Source organism: Bombina bombina, chromosome 2 (assembly GCF_027579735.1).
Source record: "Bombina bombina isolate aBomBom1 chromosome 2, aBomBom1.pri, whole genome shotgun sequence".
Classification (NCBI taxonomy): domain Eukaryota; kingdom Metazoa; phylum Chordata; class Amphibia; order Anura; family Bombinatoridae; genus Bombina; species Bombina bombina.
Genome location: NC_069500.1, coordinates 1,416,380,363 through 1,416,398,758, shown reverse-complemented (window position 1 = coordinate 1,416,398,758; position 18,396 = coordinate 1,416,380,363). Strand labels below are relative to the sequence as shown.

General features: G+C 37.1%; 1 protein-coding gene across 3 annotated transcripts in view; it reads right to left on the bottom strand.

Moving 5' to 3' along the window:
• DCTN1 (dynactin subunit 1) overlaps nt 1-4,301 on the bottom strand; it is a 284,349-nt gene extending 280,048 nt beyond the window's left edge. For 2 of the 3 annotated variants that reach the window (XM_053704365.1, XM_053704367.1), the window contains exon 1: nt 4,175-4,301. The gene's annotated coding sequence lies outside the window, so the exon portion shown is untranslated. Of the gene's footprint in view, nt 1-4,150 lie in introns of all 3 variants that reach the window. The other variant, XM_053704366.1, reaches the window with a different exon arrangement.
• Between the last annotated feature and the right edge of the window lie 14,095 nt (nt 4,302-18,396).

Sequence of the window (18,396 nt, the reverse complement as noted above, 5' to 3'; positions counted from 1 at the left end):
AAGTGAATTAGAAAGTTGTTTAAAATTGTATTCTATGTCTGAACCATGATAGAAAAATGTTGGGTTTGATGTCCCTTTAATGAAGAGAAGAAGCAGTGAGGGTAGGACAAGTAAGGTTAAGTGGTGGTAAATCAGGGCTGATTTTTCTAACTTTGTGTTAACTTTACTTTTATTTCTTACAGCATTTGTAAGGTATCAGGTTTATTTATCGCTAGCTTTTCATGGGACTGATTTTGTGTCCCTTTTTAAACCACCATAAAGCCTCCTATTAGAAATAACAACAAAAAAGCCAAAAAGAACAGATCATGAAAAAGAGGTCAGTGCAGTTTTCACAGACGATACCGTGCTTCTTAGTGTAAGCTTTACTTGTCTTAACATTACTTACAAGGCACTTGAGTATTTTAAAAAAACAAATAAATCAATTTGAATTTGTACCACTTAATGGAAGATAATGGAAAGGACTTGCAACGTCCCAGAGACCAGGCAGCTATAAAACAGTCACATAAAAAGAATTCTGTAATCTCATGTGAACTGCGATAAAAAACACTTCTGCAATAAGCTTTTACTAGTAGCGTTTTGGGTGTGATGTCTCTGTTGGAAATTATACACATTTCAGCCACTAGATGGCACTACTGTAACACAATGTCTTGCAGTACTGTTAGTAATAATATTTTGCACCACTAGGTGAGCACAGTGAAAGTAATGATTTGTTTTGCTAATGATGTCATTTAATAGTAATATATATACACACAGTATATAATAAATAAATAAAACATATATCATGCATATGGTGAGCACTATTTAAACTTTAAAATATGTTTTTTCATAAAAAGGTTAAAGTTTTTATTATTTTGAAAGGAACAGAAGAACAGAAAAGTGCATAGTTGTACAATACTGAGCCATGATAGATGCTCACTAATAGGCAAATCCCCACAGCCCAATGGGTGGACAGTGGCACAGACTACAAGAAAAATCTGTTTAGATACTATAGATGATGCAAACAAACTAATGATGTCCCTTTAAGGATTTTGCAACTTGAAATTATTTTAGTGTTTTATGCCCCATATAAAATGCACAAGCCACTGAATAGCAACAGAGGTTTTCCTAATTAAATGCATTTTTTTAACTGATTACTATTTGTATATTTCCTCCCTAGTAGTTACACCCACAACCACTCAAATTAAAAAGTACCCAGCACTATCTGTCAATGTCCTATATTGTTCTGTTCAGCCTTTGCAAGCATCACTTTATTCATAAACTAACTCTGGCTCTGAGAATATCAGCGGATTCCCTGAGTCAGCTGCTCCGGCTAGCGAGGTCTCTTAACATCAGATGCGCTTATATTTGTTTCACATTGAAGAGCCAGCAAAACGTTGCATATATTTTAGTGGCTAAACATTGTTGTACAGAGAGAGCTATATATCACAGAACAAAAAGTTAGTAGCCAAATCTCCCTTATTACCTACTTTTGTCAAACTCTGTCACTGTAAATATTTCAATAAAAAAATGAATTATAGTAATATAGAGTGTAGCATGTACCGCTGCCCCAAAACAAAGTATCCCATAAACTGTCACAGATGTAAGTTACTATAATAATCCAAAACAGAAAGATAAAAATGCGTATAAAAGCCTATTGCACCAAGGGAGAGTACATATAGCTGAGCCCTGGAAAACACAAAATATTCACATTCTGCCATTAAAGAGACATTAAACATTTTGAGATGGTAATATAAAAAGATAAATCATATATATATATACACACACTGCAATATAGTTGTATTATTTATTTTGTCCCCTTTCATGTAATTCCATTCTGAAGATGTCAGCTTTTCAGTTCCTGTTAGCAATAGAAGTGCAGAACACTGTTATATTCCACACAGCCATTGGCTGCACACTCTAGTGACCTATTTATAACTGTCCCTAATTGGCCACAGCAGAGAAGGTAACCTAAGTTACAACATGGCAGCTCCCCTTGTTTTATAGACAATAAAACTTTACACTTATTTTGTCAATATTTAAACAGCTAATGAAACTTAAAAACTACATCTATGTTATTCTCAGACTAATCTTTTCTTTAAATGCATCAGTCTATCTAGCATTCACTTAGTGTTTTATGTCCCTTTAAAGCTCTGTAGTATTTCCTGTTAAATATTCCACCATATAAAAGACAACAGAGAGCTTTGGACATTGTCATAACAGGTTATAGCCGAGTGTATTTAAAGCACAGCTCCGCCCAAACTTGCACACAGTGACTCTGCTCATACACTGGCGAGGGAGTCATGAAACAGGGGACAATTAGTGTTCACTTGTAAAGAACAGAATATCCATATAAATGTGTGGTGCCCCCAAGTGTATGCACATTAGGTAGCGTGGAGGGCAGTCACATGTCACTCTAGCTGTCCCCCAGGGGCCTCATGGTTTGCATAGCCTTTTTTATGAGCCCCCAATAGGAGATGCCCACAAAATATGTCGCTCTTTACTTTAAGAGCACTTGAAGAATGCTTAGTTGCATGCCCTTGTAGGTACCCAGAGATGTGCCAACTTGCATATAACTAGACACTGGAGAAATGGGTAACATTCTTTTCTAGGTCCACTCTTGGATGCTTCATTACAAATATCTCTCAAGGTGCCACAGAGCCCATTATATATCAAATAGGTGCCCAGGAAACCAGTTAGTTTGTCATCCCTAGATGCCTGGGTGGGAGTCCCCGATTACACAGCCTCCTTAGGTGCCCCACGGGAATATGTTTGGCTACATGTCCCAGACTAGCTTCCCTAAGGGATGTATGATTACATATGTTCTGCTGGGACTGTAATGTGCCCCTGAGTACCCAGTTATCAACCCCACCCTATGTGCCATGTCCCAGACTAGGTGCCCTGAGGGATGTATGATTACATATGGCTTTGTTCTTCTGGGACTGTAATGTGCCCCTGAGTACCCAGTTATCAACGCCTCCCTATGTGCCATGTCCCAGACTAGGTGCCCTGAGGGATGTATGATTACATATGGCTTTGTTCTGCTGGGACTGTAATGTGCCCCTGAGTACCCAGTTATCAACCCCACCCTATGTGCCATGTCCCAGACTAGGTGCCCTGAGGGATGTATGATTACATATAGCTTTGTTCTTCTGGGACTGTAATGTGCCCCTGAGTACCCAGTTATCAACGCCTCCCTATGTGCCATGTCCCAGACTAGGTGCCCTGAGGGATGTATGATTACATATAGCTTTGTTCTTCTGGGACTGTAATGTGCCCCTAAGTACCCAGTTATCTCCCCCTCCCAGGCCCGGAATGGCCATAGGGCATACAGGGCAAATGCCCCCTCCTTAGGTGGCATGTCCCAGACTAGCTTCCCTGAGTGATGTATAATTATATATGGTGTTGTGCTGCTGAGACTGTTATGTGCCCTTAAGTACCCTGTTATCAGCCCCTCCCTATGTGCCATGTCCCAGACTAGCTTCCCTGAGGGATGTATAATTATATATGGTGTTGTGCTGCTGAGACTGTTATGTGCCCTTAAGTACCCTGTTATCAGCCCCTCCCTATGTGCCATGTCCCAGACTAGCTTCCCTGAGGGATGTATAATTATATATGGTGTTGTGCTGCTGAGACTGTTATGTGCCCTTAAGTACCCTGTTATCAGCCCCTCCCTATGTGCCATGTCCCAGACTAGCTTCCCTGAGTGATGTATAATTATATATGGTGTTGTGCTGCTGAGACTGTTATGTGCCCTTAAGTACCCTGTTATCAGCCCCTCCCTATGTGCCATGTCCCAGACTAGCTTCCCTGAGGGATGTATGATTACATATGGCTTTGTTCTGCTGGGACTGTAATGTGCCCCTAAGTACCCAGTTATCAACCCCTCCCTATGTGCCATGTCTTAGACTAGGCACATATGGCTTTGTACTGATGAAAGTGTAATATGCCCCTAAGTGCCCAGAGAGGATTCCCAGTTATCAGCCCCTCCCTATGTGCCATAGGGAGCTGGTGGGATCAGTGCCCCTCTCTAAATGCCGCAGGAATGACCCTGTGACCTGCCCTTCTGTAGTGCCCGGGTTTCTAACTGATCACATGCCCCTCTCCTGGTGCCCTGTGCCTGATCACTTGGACCTCAATAAGTGCCCTGTTATAAGTCCTTTTCTATGAGCACCTGGGGAAGAGATACCACTCTCACCCGCACAAGGCCGCGCCGTTACCGGTTACACCTCAGCCGGTTCTGGTTCCGGTATCGGGTGGGGAAGAGGCACACAGATACCCGGTGACAGCAAGAGCGTTCCAAGCCTCGCTCTGAGACAAGCGCGTTAGCCAATCAGAAGCCGCGATAGAAGCGAGACTTGGAACACACGGGAAGCTGCCCGATGGTGGATACAATGTGTCCCGTAATTACTGTATTAAAGGCACAGTACACGTTTTGGTAATATTATACATCAGTAACCAGAAATACTCTGTAATAAACTGATAAAGACTTACACGTGTCACAAGTAAACATGAAATGATCTAATTTATTAGTTATGTACATTGTGTAAAATGCTGTATGTGTTTGCCTTCTGCAAAAGGACCTGTTGCCGCTTTAAAAAGGGACACATATGAAAAATACATATTTCAGGGCTGCTTAAAGAAATGTTTTGTATAAGAACCCTGACATATGTATTTTTCATACGTGTCCCTTTTTAAAGCTGCAATATGGTCACCTTAACTTAAGCACATAGTTAAAGTCAACTTCCGAGCAGCAATGCACTACTGACAGCTAGCTGATGATTGGTGGCTACACAATCACATATATGCCTCGTCATTTGTTCACTATATTCAGCTAGCTCCCAGCATTGCAATGCTCCTCTGGAACTGATTGCAAGCTACAGTGTAATAATAAAATGATCCAACAGATTAGAACATTTTTTTTTTTTGCACTATTATGTCTCTTTAAAATACTTGCAATCTTAAGGGACAGTCTACTTGAAATTAATTAAATACACTTTTTACCTCTGTGATTACCTTGTATCTAAGCTTCTGCAGACTGCCCTCTTATTTCCGTTCTTTAGACAGACTTGTATTTTAGCCAATCAGTGCTGACTCATAAATACTCCCACGGGAGTGAGCACAATGTTATCCATATGGCACACATGAACTAGCGCTGTCTAGCTGTGAAAAAAAACTGTCAAATGCACCGAGATAAGAGAAAGCCTACAAGGGCTTAGAAAGCACAACATAGATATCGCATTTCTCCAAGAGACTCACTTATCGCCAACTGAGCACAAGAAATTAAAAACAGGATGGGTAAAAGAGTTTTTTTTTCCCTCCTTTATAAAAAAAATCAAGGGGGTTGCTATTTTAATGAGTAAAAATATCCAATATAGTGTAATTCAACAAATACAAGACAGCCAATGGAGATTTATTATCTTAAAACTGCATATAGCCAATGAAATAGTTGTGTTATGTAACTTGTATGTTCCTAACGAACATAATAAAAAATTCTGGGACAACCAGTTTTGAAATAATACTATTAAAAACAAGGGCACTTTAATTCATCAAAATGGACATTTCACTCATTTTCTTCAAAAACTTACCTTTTTAATCCTGACAGCCGCTCTAGTAATTCCCCCAGCCGTCGGAAGCCTCTTCATACATCAGAAATTACGAATCCAGCTTCCTCCAATCACGGTTTTTCCCCCGGGGAATCATGGCCTGAGGCAATGCCATGATTGGAGGAAGCCAGATTTGTCATTTTGGACCCACGAAGAGGGCTTGCGACGGGCGGAGGAACACCTTAACAGATACTCTTAAAATAATAGATGTCTAGAGACTAACAAATTCTGTATAAATGAATTTTACTTGTCTTTCAAGGAATAATAACACTATGTCTAGATCAGTGGCGGCTGGTGAATTTTTGGGCTGGGGGTGCACAAGACCCTGCCCCTATTGGAAAGCCACGTCCCTCTTGAAAAACACGCCCCTTTTTAAAAACCACGCCCATTTTAACAAGCCACACCCATTTATAGAAGCCACACCCCTTTGTGAAAGTCACGCCCATCAAATGGCCCCACCCATTTGAACCAGCAGTGTTTTTGGTCATCGTCTTCTTGAAATATCCAGGCCCGGCCGGGGGGTAACTTCAACTGAAGTTTCTGACTGATTCCTCAACATTATTCTCAAGTATCTGCTGATATTGAGTGGAATCCATGAGACCCTCAACAATATTCCCAGTAGTACAGGTCTTTGGAGGTGGTCTGTGGGCTGTTTTTGACCGTTCTTATCATCCTTTGCCTATCCAATATTTTACTTTGCCTGCCACTTCTGGCCTTAACAAGAAATGTGCCTGTGGTCTTCCATATCCTCACCATGCTGACTATGTTCCTCACAGTGGACACTGACATCTTAAATCTATGCAATAGCTTTTTGTAGCCTTCCTCTAAACCATGATGTTGAACAATCTTTGTTTTTAGGTCATTTGAGAGTTGTTTTGTGGCCCCCATGTTGCCACTCTTCAGAGGAGAGTCATAGAGAACAACTTGCAATTGGCCACCTTAAAACCTTTTCTCATGATGATTGGATACACCTGTCTATGAAGTTTAAGGCTTAACGGGCTCACCAAACCAATTTTGTCTTCCAATTAATCAGTGCTAGGTAGTTACAGGTATTCAAATCAACAAAATAACAAGGGTGCACAAATGCATGCACCTGTCTAATTTTGTTTTGATGCATATTGCACATTTTCTGTTAATCCAATAAACCTAATATCACTACTGAATTTTTACTGTGTCCTTCATTTATTTGATAGATCAAAATGAAATTACTGATCCAAACAGCCAATTATTTATAACTGAAAATCATGGAAATTGTCAGAGGTGCCTAAACCTTTGCATACAAGAACTGTATATGATTTCATGCACTCAAACTGTATTAAAGTAATGAACTCAGATATGAAATATATTTTTATGAAATGTAACATCAATTATATATAAATACTATGCTCCAATACAGCTCACAGGCCGGATATCTAAAAAATATACAAAGGGAACATTTGTTAAAGTTTAAGCTTCAAAAGATTCTTTACTTCATCGCTTAATGAGATTAGATCTCTACAAACAAGATGACCATGTTACCTCTCTGGGGTGACAGAGAAACAATTCTGTACTTTACTTCAGATATGCTCAGTCTTCAGGAAAGTAAGTAATTATCCCTTGTATGATATACAAATGATGAGACTAACAATACTTTTGAAGGTCTGAATCCACATATACGTCTGGAAAGGTTTTCTAGCTCAGAATCGATCCAAGCATATAGAAGACAAAATTTCATATGAAATGACTTGTACCTAATTTTCATATAGTTTTATATACTCCTATACTTTATTAAGGAATGACTTCAAATATGGAATATATTTATATTAAAGTGGGATAATAAGGAAATATAAATATCGTTACAATAAATTAATCACTACAGAATTCTAATTAAATTCAATGTAATATCAGAATATGAAATGATTACTCAATTGATTTCAAATAGTTAATACTATAGTATAGCTGATTATTAGTATCATACTAACTAAGTATTAAATTACAATCCTTTTAAGGCCCCCAATATTTAATGAATCATCGTGTTCATCATGTCCTCGAAGTGAAAGCTCAAATGCGCCGGAAAATAGAATACAATTCATAATTTGGGAAAGAACATAACGATTTGTGGTTACTTGATGTTAGTGTTTTTTAACATTCAAACAATATGCACTGACAAGTTGTTGGCGAATATCAATCCTTCATAGCAAATTAAACTCTAATGGGGAGTATAAATGTGATTAGTAGCAATTATTTATATTTTTGGAGTTAAATGTGATAAATCGGCGACACCATAACTCACCCAACTTGAATCACCACTTTGTTTTTCAAACAGGAGACAATAAAAAGAAGATCCTGTTTGCAAAATGACTATTAAGTTAATCTCTTAAGATATTATCAGTAGGAAGTATATATATATATATATATATATATTTATAATATTTAATATTATGACCATGTCTAATATTTAAATTAATATACAAGAATCCATACTCTTCAGTATACCCATGTCTAGTGTTAAAATATACATGCTCAGTTAAATTATATAATAACATATGTATTAACCAAATGATTAATCAAAGCTGCGAAATAATAAGTATCTTGAATGTACATTTATGAAAATATATTCCTGGATTTAAAGAACCTTCCACTTTATAGAGAAATAAAACCACATCTCAATTATTGTTGCCCTAGCCCCCAGTGTTCGATATTAGGCAATGCAGCCAAAGGCAGTGGCAACATTAAGATAAATACACCAACATTTTACTTTCTACAAAAGAAGATTATTTCTATTACACTAGTGCTTAATAATTAACTTTAAAGGTAAAGATTAAAACAGAATGTTGATAACTCAAGTACAATTTTTGTAAATTAAGTCAATCCGCCTGTCTTTTTTTGAGGCAAATAAATCAATAACATTTTCGGTGAATGTAGGCATGTCATTGATCAATTGTTTTTCAATTGTGAGCATGGCTAGAGCAGTCAGTCTTTCCTCAGTCATGGTGCTCCTTAGAAATGTCTTAACTCGTTTTAAAGTTGAGAAACATCTCTCAGCCTCAGCAGTTGTCACGGGAATAGTCGAAATAATTTGCAACAGTTTGTAGGTCTCCGAAAAAGTACTGTCCAAGTTATTTTCTATTACAAACTGTAGAAGACTGATGGCACCATTCATATTTCGGAAATCTGGTCTTCTGTAAATTACTCCTAGTTCAGTTTTCAGGCGATCTTTCTGTAATGTGTCATAAACCGCTGATGTTTGTTCAAGAAGCTGATTTGGAAAAATTTTCTCGTAATCTGCAAATTTTTCAGCTTGGAGGAGAGAAACAGCCGAGTAGTGAGTTATAAAACAAAATCTATCTTTTACTTGATTCGTGATAACATCGCATATCTCTTTAGCTGCCACAGTCTGAGTAATGTGAATATTTTCTCTCTTCCTTTTCCTTGATGTTTCCTCTGTTTCTGATATCGTCATGATCACTGTGTCCATTCTTTTCCTTTCGTTTTCCATTGTCTGCTGGAAAGTGTTAACATGTTTTCGAATAAGTGCCGCGTCTGTTAGTGTTTTCTGAAGTTGGTTGTATAACACATCTACATGTGGCATAATATTGTGAAAAACTGAAAGCCAAAACACAAATACCGAGTCTTGTAACATACGCCGAATAGCCCCAGCTTGATTTATTGCTATTTCTTTTTTCGATGTTGACTATTTTTTCCATACATTCAATTAACTGTTCCCTGTTTTCAAACACTGTATTGACGGTTCGACTCTTGAAATTCCACCTGGTAGCTGAACCATGAGGTATCCTTCTTCTAACAGTTTCATCTAGAATAGCTATCCGTTGTGGCGAGTTACTAAAAAAAGTTAGTAATGTCACTTAGGTTAGAAAAAAATACTCGAACTTGTTGATTCTGACTGCTTGCTTGGCTGACAATCAAATTGAGTTGATGTGCGTAGCAATGCACAAAATGTGCATTCTTGTAGGTACGTTTAATTATAGCCTGAACACCTGCATGCTGACCACTCATCACGCTTGCACCGTCGTAACTCTGGGATATCAATTTTTCGGGGTTGTCTATAACTTTTTCCAAAGTATTTTGGATACATGTAGCTATAGATTCTGCATCATGTCCAGCTGGATTAGTGAATTCCCAGAATCTCTCAACCGGTTGACCGTTACCTATAATGTATCGAAAAACAACAACCAATTGGAAGGCAGATGAAACATCAGTAGTTTCATCTGCTATCACTGCTACAAAACTTGCTTTTGAGATTTCCTTTTTTATTTGGTTCTGGCAAACAGTAAGCATACAGTCTAATAAATCGTTTTGAATTTCTTTTGACGTTCCTTTAAAAACAGTGGCACTAGTGAGATGTTCTTTTAGAGATGCATCAAGTTCTGCTGAGAAGTTTATAAGACCTCTGAAAATGCCTGGATTTAATGAATCCTCGCTTTCGTCATGTCCTCGAAGTGCAAGTTCAAATGCGCCGCAAAATAAAATACAATTAATTATTTTCGAAAGAACATAACGATTTTTCGTTACTTGCTCATTATGTTTTTTAATATTTAAACGATATACACTGTCAAGTTGTTGTCGAATATCAACCCTTCCTAGCAAATTAAACTCTAATGTGGAGTTTAAATGTGATTGTGAACAATTATGTTTATTTATTTTTTTATTTAAATGTGATAAATCAGCGACACCAGAACTCACCCAGCTTGATTCACCACTTTGTTTTGCAAACAGGAGACAATAAAAACAAAAGAGTCTGTTAGATAATTCAGAGCCACAAATCCATGCATATTTATCATATACCTCGGGTTTGAATTCTCTTTTGAAATCTCTAGTTTTACATTTTGTCACCTGGATAAGGTTAAGCATAGGTGTTGGCCTGAGCATTTTAATTTCAATTTTTCTTTCCATGGGTAACGTTGAAAAATGTAATTGCTTTAGCTCAGACACACTGATTTTACTAAGTGCCATCTTAACTGTTAGTTTACACACAAAGAACAGTACTTGCTGTTATAAAATATATAACTTTAACTAGGTAAGTAGCCTTGCGGCTCTTATAAAATATATAACTTGTAGGTTAGTTGTTTTGCTGTTATAATATAGATATATATATATAACTTTGAGACAAGTAGTTTTGCTGTTATAATATATAAATAGTAGTATTGCTGTTATAAAATATAAAACTTGACTTAATAGGCAAGTCAAGTTGGTAATTAGCTTTGCAGCTGTTATAAATTATACAACTTGTAGTAGGTAAGTTGCTGTGAAGCGGTTATAAAATATATAATTGTTTTATAAACTCTGAGACTCTCTGCAATCTGCTAATAATTCTAAACTAAAATAATGTTTTAACTTTAAGTAGTATAATTACAGCAGGCAGCAGCCGTGACAGTAGGGTTGCCACCTTTTGCCCAGAAAATTCCTGGACACTTTTTAAGTGGGCGTGGAGAGGGTGTGGCTTGGGGGCGTGGCTTGGGGCGTGGCTTCTCGCGGCCTCAAATTCATTATGAAATCAATTTATATATATATATATATATATATATATAATATTATATATATATATATATATAAAATATATATATATATAATATTATATATATATATATAAATATTATATATATAAATATATATATATATATATATATATACACATATAAATATATATATATAATATTATATATATTATATATATATAATATATATATAATATATATATAATATATATATATAATATATATATATAATATATATATATATATATATAATATATATATATATATATATATATATAATATATATATATATATATATATATATAATATATATATATATATATATATATATAATATATATATATATATATATATATATATATAATATTATATATGATATATAATAATATATATATATATATATATATATATATATATATGATATATAATATATTATATTTACACATAATTAAGACAGCCCCCACAAAACAAAAATTACCATACCAATTTGAATTTAAAAACAGCAGACACAGCCAAGTATTACTCACAGTTTCTCTGAGTCTGTGGCTGCTCTGCACTTGTTGGCTTAGGAAGGATGCTGCACAGTCGACGGGAGGTGGTACCATGAAGGTAACAACGCCATTTTTCGGCAGGCAGAGAGACAGCCCGCCGCGCGGCCACCGCACCAACAACTGCTTCGAGGCTGTCTTTGCCGCTCTCAGCTGCAGCCGGATGTGACGACTCCCTCGACCCTCTTCCCCCCTCCCACTGTCCGACTCCCACACCAATCTCCTCACTCTCTCCTGCAGAGTCCCTCCCGAGTCCCTCCCTTCCCTACCCGTTTTGTAGTAGCAGAGTAAAGTTTGCAAATAGACTAAGTGCACTGGGCTAATGCTGTTAACAGAGGAATCCTCACATGCTGCTGGCTGATCAGCTCGCTCCTGTATGTAACCCCCGGGCTAAGCGCTCCTCTGGCCAGCTAATTTTTTGTAAAGTCTGCTCACTGCTGCGCCAGGGGAGCGCTTAGCCCGGGGCATTTGAGGCTAGTTCCGGGACACGGGACACAGAGCCTCAGACCGGGACTGTCCCGGTGAAACCGGGGCAGGTGGCAACCCTACGTGACAGCCGTCAACGGGCAAGGTGAACTACAGTCTAAAACTAGTAGGCAAGTAGATTTTTGGTTGTTCTAAAATATATAACTTTTAGGACTGTAGGTAAGTAGCTGTGAAGCTGTTATAAAAGATATAATTGTTTTAAAAACTCTGAGACTCTGCAAACTGCTAATAATTCTAAACTAAAATAGTGTTTTAACTTTAAGTAGTATAATTACAGCAGGCATCAGCCGTGACAGCCGTCAACGGGCAAGGTGAACTACAGTCTAAAACTAATAGGCAAGAAGTTTTGCGGTTGTTCTAAAATATATAACTTGTAGGACTGTAGGTAAGTAGCTGTGAAGCTGTTATAAAATATATAATTGTTTTAAAAACTCTGAGACTCTCTGCAAACTGCTAAATAATTCTAAACTAAAATAGTGTTTTAACTAGTTAATTACAGCAGGTAGCAGCAGTGACTTTTATAACTTGTAGGTAAGTAGCTATGAAGCTGTTATAAAAAATTATAAAAGTTTTAAAAACTCTGAGACTCTCTGCAAACTGCTAATAATTCTAAACTAAAATAGTGTTTTAACTAGTTAATTACAGCAGGTAGCAGCAGTGACACGACAGCCGTCAATGATCAAGGTCAACTACTGTCTAAAACTAGTAGGCAAAGGCAATAAGGCTTAGGCAAGTAGTTTTGCGGGTGTTATGAAATATATAACTTGTAGGTAAATAGCTGTGAAGTTTTTAAAAAATATACAATTGTGGTAAATAATAAAACTAATATAATTATTATTTATATTTTATAATAAATTAGACTGTTAATAATATAACAGCACAGGCAGTTAACTGCTTTTTTGAAAAGAAAAACAAAATGCAAAACTTGCAATCTAATTAATGATCTATTGATTTAAAACTAAAAGTAACCACACTACTCCCTAGGCTAGTCCTACTCTAGTAGTGTAGACTCTCAGTCTCTAATAATGAATGATTAATTCTAATAACTTTAAGTATCTGGCCTGCTGCTAATTCACTATACTCTCACTCTGACAGACTGACTCAATCTATCTCTGACTAAATAACTTTCTGTTCAAAATGAGGGGACAGGGCCCCAGGCAAGAACTAACTCACTGTCTCACAAATAAATAAATGATAATGTATTGTCCACCCGTCCAGCAGGAGGGGAGCTGGTTTTTTAAAAAAAAATTCTGCCCAAAAAGCTAAGCAAAGCAGCCCAAGTGACTGTGACTGACAGACAGTTCCTCCGGCCCCACTAACTTTTCCCTCTCTAGCCTAGGGCTAGCCTCTAACAGACAGCAGAAAAACTAAGTAATATAGTAAGTCAGTGCTGGCTGTGTAACTGTAACTCAACAGGCTAACAGCAGTTACAGCACAGCACAGTAGCACACAGGTCAGTTAGTATTGTTCGTTGCAAATCTGCACAGTAAAGTTCGCTCAGACTGAGTAGACACAGACAGGGTCAGGCTATCAGTTCACTGACTCCTCTCCGCTCAACAGCAAACTCAAGACTGAATTTTTTGCGCCGTTGATGCGGGGAGGAGCCGGTGATGACGTCACCGGCATCATGGTGCGAGCAGGCGCAGCCTATCTGAGGGCACACAGGCAACTTGGCTAGAACGCCTGTTTGATGCGGGGGAGGAGCCGGTGATGCAGGGTTACCTGCAGCCAATCAGAGCGCAGCTGAACTTGGCTCCTTGAAGTTGTCCCTCCCCACTCGCACACTTCAGCTTGTGCGAACAGGGATCTATATACAAGCAGTTTAAGCCTGGCCCAGATGCCTGCAGTGAAATAGACTTCACTGACAGGCAGGGTATAGGGCTCTATCGCACGTGCGATTGCCTTAAAGAGACACACCATAATTAAAAAAAAGCATCAGAATTTTTTTTTTTTGGGGGGTTAGAAATAAAATATAATTTTTCTAATAGGGGGCTATTGGAAAAATTATATTTTATTCTGAAAAATTATTTTTTTTCCCCTGCATCTGACAGGGGGGCACGTGTTCATGTGCACAAATGGAGGAGCCTCCACTGGTATAGATTATATCTATTTTAGTCTCATTAGACAATTTAATGTGGAAGAAGTCAAAATAATGGACTTTACATTTTCAGCTCATGCTCCACTGTTACTTAAAATAGCATGTGGGTTAAAAAAATAATGAATAAAAAATGTTTTCACTATCCCTTATTTTTGAACAATGTAAAAAGTTCAAGCAATACCTAGAAGACAAATGGGGAGAATATCATTTGAACAACAGATATTGTATAGAGAATACACAATTATATTGGGAGACGGCTAAGGTCGTATTAAAAGCAGACATAATATCATACAAAATAAAACAGGAAGGAACAAAAGGAAAGGGAAATTGAATTGTCAAAGAAGTTAGCAAATGCCTATAAAAATCTAAGAAAGAACCATACCCCGATATTTAGAGACATATTTAATGTAATAAAGAAAGAAAAGGATAACTTTTTTAGAAGAGAGAACAAGAGAAACGCTTAAAATCTTTGAGGCAAAAGTCTTTCGTTGGGGCAACAGATCAGGAAAATTCATGGCCTCCCTCATAAAAAAGCAAAGACACAGAAATATAATACATAATATTAAATATAAAGAAGAATTTACTCATGAGCCCTTCAAAATAATAAAGGCTTTTGGAGAATACTATCAAACCCTGTATACATCAAAGGCGGAAACAGTATACATCAAAGGCGGAAACAGTATACATCAAAGGCGGAAACAGTATACATCAAAGGCGGAAACAGTATACATCAAAGGCGGAAACCAAGGACAATCCAGAGCAGTTATGGGGGAAGATTAAGACCCCGCAGGTATCAGGTCCACAGATAGAGACGTTAAACAAATCTGTGACTATAGATGGGCTCCCTGCAGAGCTATATAACACACTATTAGATAAAACAGCCCCAGCACTATTTCATCAAGCATATTATGGAAATGCTCTTCCATTATCACAACATTTTATGTCTGCAAATATAATAGTAATTCCAAAGCCTAATAAAGACCCTTCTTTACCTCAATCATACAGACCTATTTCACTGATTAACGTGGATTACAAAATTTTAATGAAAATTCTTGCAAATAGATTAAAAAACATAATGCCAGATCTGATAAATGAGGACCAAACCGGTTTTATTTCAGGAAGAGCCTCATTCACTAATCTTAGGAACATTTTATATGCCATTGATAAATATACATTAAATAAACAGAGAGAGACTAAGGAAACACTGCCAGAGGCCTTTCTCTTAGCGCTTGACGCAGAAAAGGTCTTTGATAAGATTGAATGGCTACACTTATTTACCTCCTTTTTTAAACTTTATTAAAGAAGTCTACACAACATCTTTAGTATATGTCCAAATAAATGGCCAAACATCAGTCCCATTAAAGCCACAGTGTGGGACAAGACAGGGATGTCTTCTCTCTCCCCTTCTTTTTAACATATCATTGGAGCCTCTTTTAATTATATTAAAACAGAATATCCCAGGTATAGTTTTTGGCAATTACTCTCTAAAATTAGTAGCCTATGCAGATGATCTACTACTGTTTATTACTGAGCCAAATAAATATTTGGATATTTAAAAGATTATAGAACAATATAGCCACCTCTCAGGGTTTAAAATGAATTTAGCAAAATCCCAAATTCTTTGGTTAAATAAAATCTCAAAGGATATACAGCTACCCTTCCCAGAAGTAGACACATCGTTAGAATATTTGGGTATTAAAATTGACAGAAATTAACACAATTTATATAAATTTAACATTAAACCAGCACTTCTAAAAACAGAAAGAATTTGAAAAACTGGAGTAACGTACCATTGTCTATTCAGGGAAAAGTTAACCTAATAAAAATGGTGATTCTGCCAAGTCTTTTACATGTATTACAAATGCTGCCACTGAAGATCTCCAAGCTAGACATTTTTTATGTAGAAAAATGTATAATATCCTTTCTATGGAAAGATAAAAAAGCCATAATTTGTCTAAAAAAAATTATATATGCCCTTTTCAAATGGGGGAATGGTGCTATAGAAACTTATAATATTGCTATCCTCACAAAATATTGCCTCGGGCCAACAGCCTCCTTTTGAAGAATGGTCAGACAGAGGCCTAAAATATATCTATCTATCAATGCATGGATTTGAAACAAAAAAAAAATCAGGCCATTTGAGGAGTTAGTGAACACGTTAGATATTTCTCACCGTCAAAACTTCTTTTATCTCCAGTTAAACATTATATAAATAGACTCAATAAGTAGAGGATATCCAAAGATCAGGATGAATTCCCCATTTTATGAATGATGTCATTTGGGAATGAAAAAAAGCAATACAACATCTATAATATATAAAGCTCTCTTAAAGGGAACAATTGAGGAGGGAATGAACAAACTTACAAAAAAATGGTATAACAAGCTCTTAACAGAACCAAATAAGGAGAGAATGATACATAGTATGAATAGCAATTAGTTTGAGAGAAATACAAACTAGAATTATTAACCAAGACTATATTTTACCCAGAATAGCCTCAAGGTGGCAACCTGAGGTAACTAATCATTGTCCTAAATGTTGTATAATAAATCCAGATTTTTCACACTATATCTGGTCCTGCCCTAAAATTCAGCAATTTTGGAGTAAAGTTTCATACTTCCTCTCGAAAACACTAAAGAGTAAAACAAATTAAAAATTCCACTATAGTATTATTTGAGGACCTGGAGAGAAAGAAAAGAGCAGAACAATTTTATCACAACTATTTTATTATTGGCTAGGAAAACTATCTTCAGGCTATGGCTAAAGAATAAGGCTCCCTCTGTCTCCCAGTTGAAATAGGATATACTAAATCAACTAATCGAGAGATACGATTTATATAATAATTTTGAGGAAAAAATATCCAACTTCAGAGACAAATGGAGAACATATGTGGCTACATTGGATCCGGGACAACAGCAAAGCATACTAGGTTAAAATGTTCTACAATGTTTCATTACTTGATGGTAGTGTGTATAGGTAACATCTAAACTATCACTCAAGACCTCTTGAATTAAATTATAGAACACAGCCTTAGAAGATAGTGGCGACCTTTACACACTACGGTTAAGTTCGATTATGGTTGTACTACAAGGGTTTGATAATAATCTTTTATGGAAAATGTAAGAAGATTTTCAGATCTTAATATTAATAAGTTAATGATGGACTAAGTATTTTCCTTTTAACCAACTGAAGATGTAGAATATATATATTACTGTCTTTTAGGCCAAGGGTAATTATTTTTAATAATGTATTGTGTAGAATCTGACAGAGATAACAAACTCCCTAATGTAATGCTCGTGGGATACTCCTCTATCAGACCGAACTCGGCCAGTAGTCTTGTTATCCCGGCGTCGAGCCGGAATGATAGGGAATATCCCAGAGCAGAGAAAGTTAGTAAGATGAGGAAGGCGGCACTCACCACAGGCAGGACAGTCCCCAGCGGTAACGGCAGAGTAGTCCAAAGACAAACCACTAGATTGCCGGTCAGGCAGGCAGGGTTTGACAGAAGCAGTCCAAGGGCACACCACTAGAATGGTCAGGCAGGCAGGATTTGGCAACAGTAAAGCAGTCCAAGGGCACACCACTAGAATGGTCAGGCAGGCAGGATTTGGCAACAGAAAATCAGTTCAGCAATTTAGAGGTTAACAGGCAGAGTAGTCAGGCAAGCAGAGTTTCAGCACCAGTAAATCGATCCAGCAATTTAGGGGTTAACAGGCAGAATAATCAGGCAAGCAGAGTTTCAGTAGCAGTAAATCGATCCAGCAATTTAGGGGTTAACAGTCAGAGTAGTCAGGCAAGCAGAGTTCAGCAACAGAAAAGGCAATCAGAGAATAAACGATCTATCACACCCAGGAGCACACAAGGTAACACCTATACATGGTCAGTGATAGATCGATAAGAAGGGATTTAAATAGGTGCAGGATTTGCGCCCAGGCATCAGGACCGGAGAGGACTATTTCCTGTTTGAAAATCAGTGGTACTTGCAACTTAAGGGTACAGCCATGGGATCCATGTGGTCCCATCATATGCCAACATATACACAAGTTGTTTTGAGGACAAGTTTGTCTATGAAAGTGATTTGTTTTTGAAATATGGAGCTGCCTGGTGGCACTTCATCAACATTGTGGTTGGCGTATGGTGGGGCGACATTGGATCCCTGGTTGCCTTTGTAGATCAATTGAATGAAGTG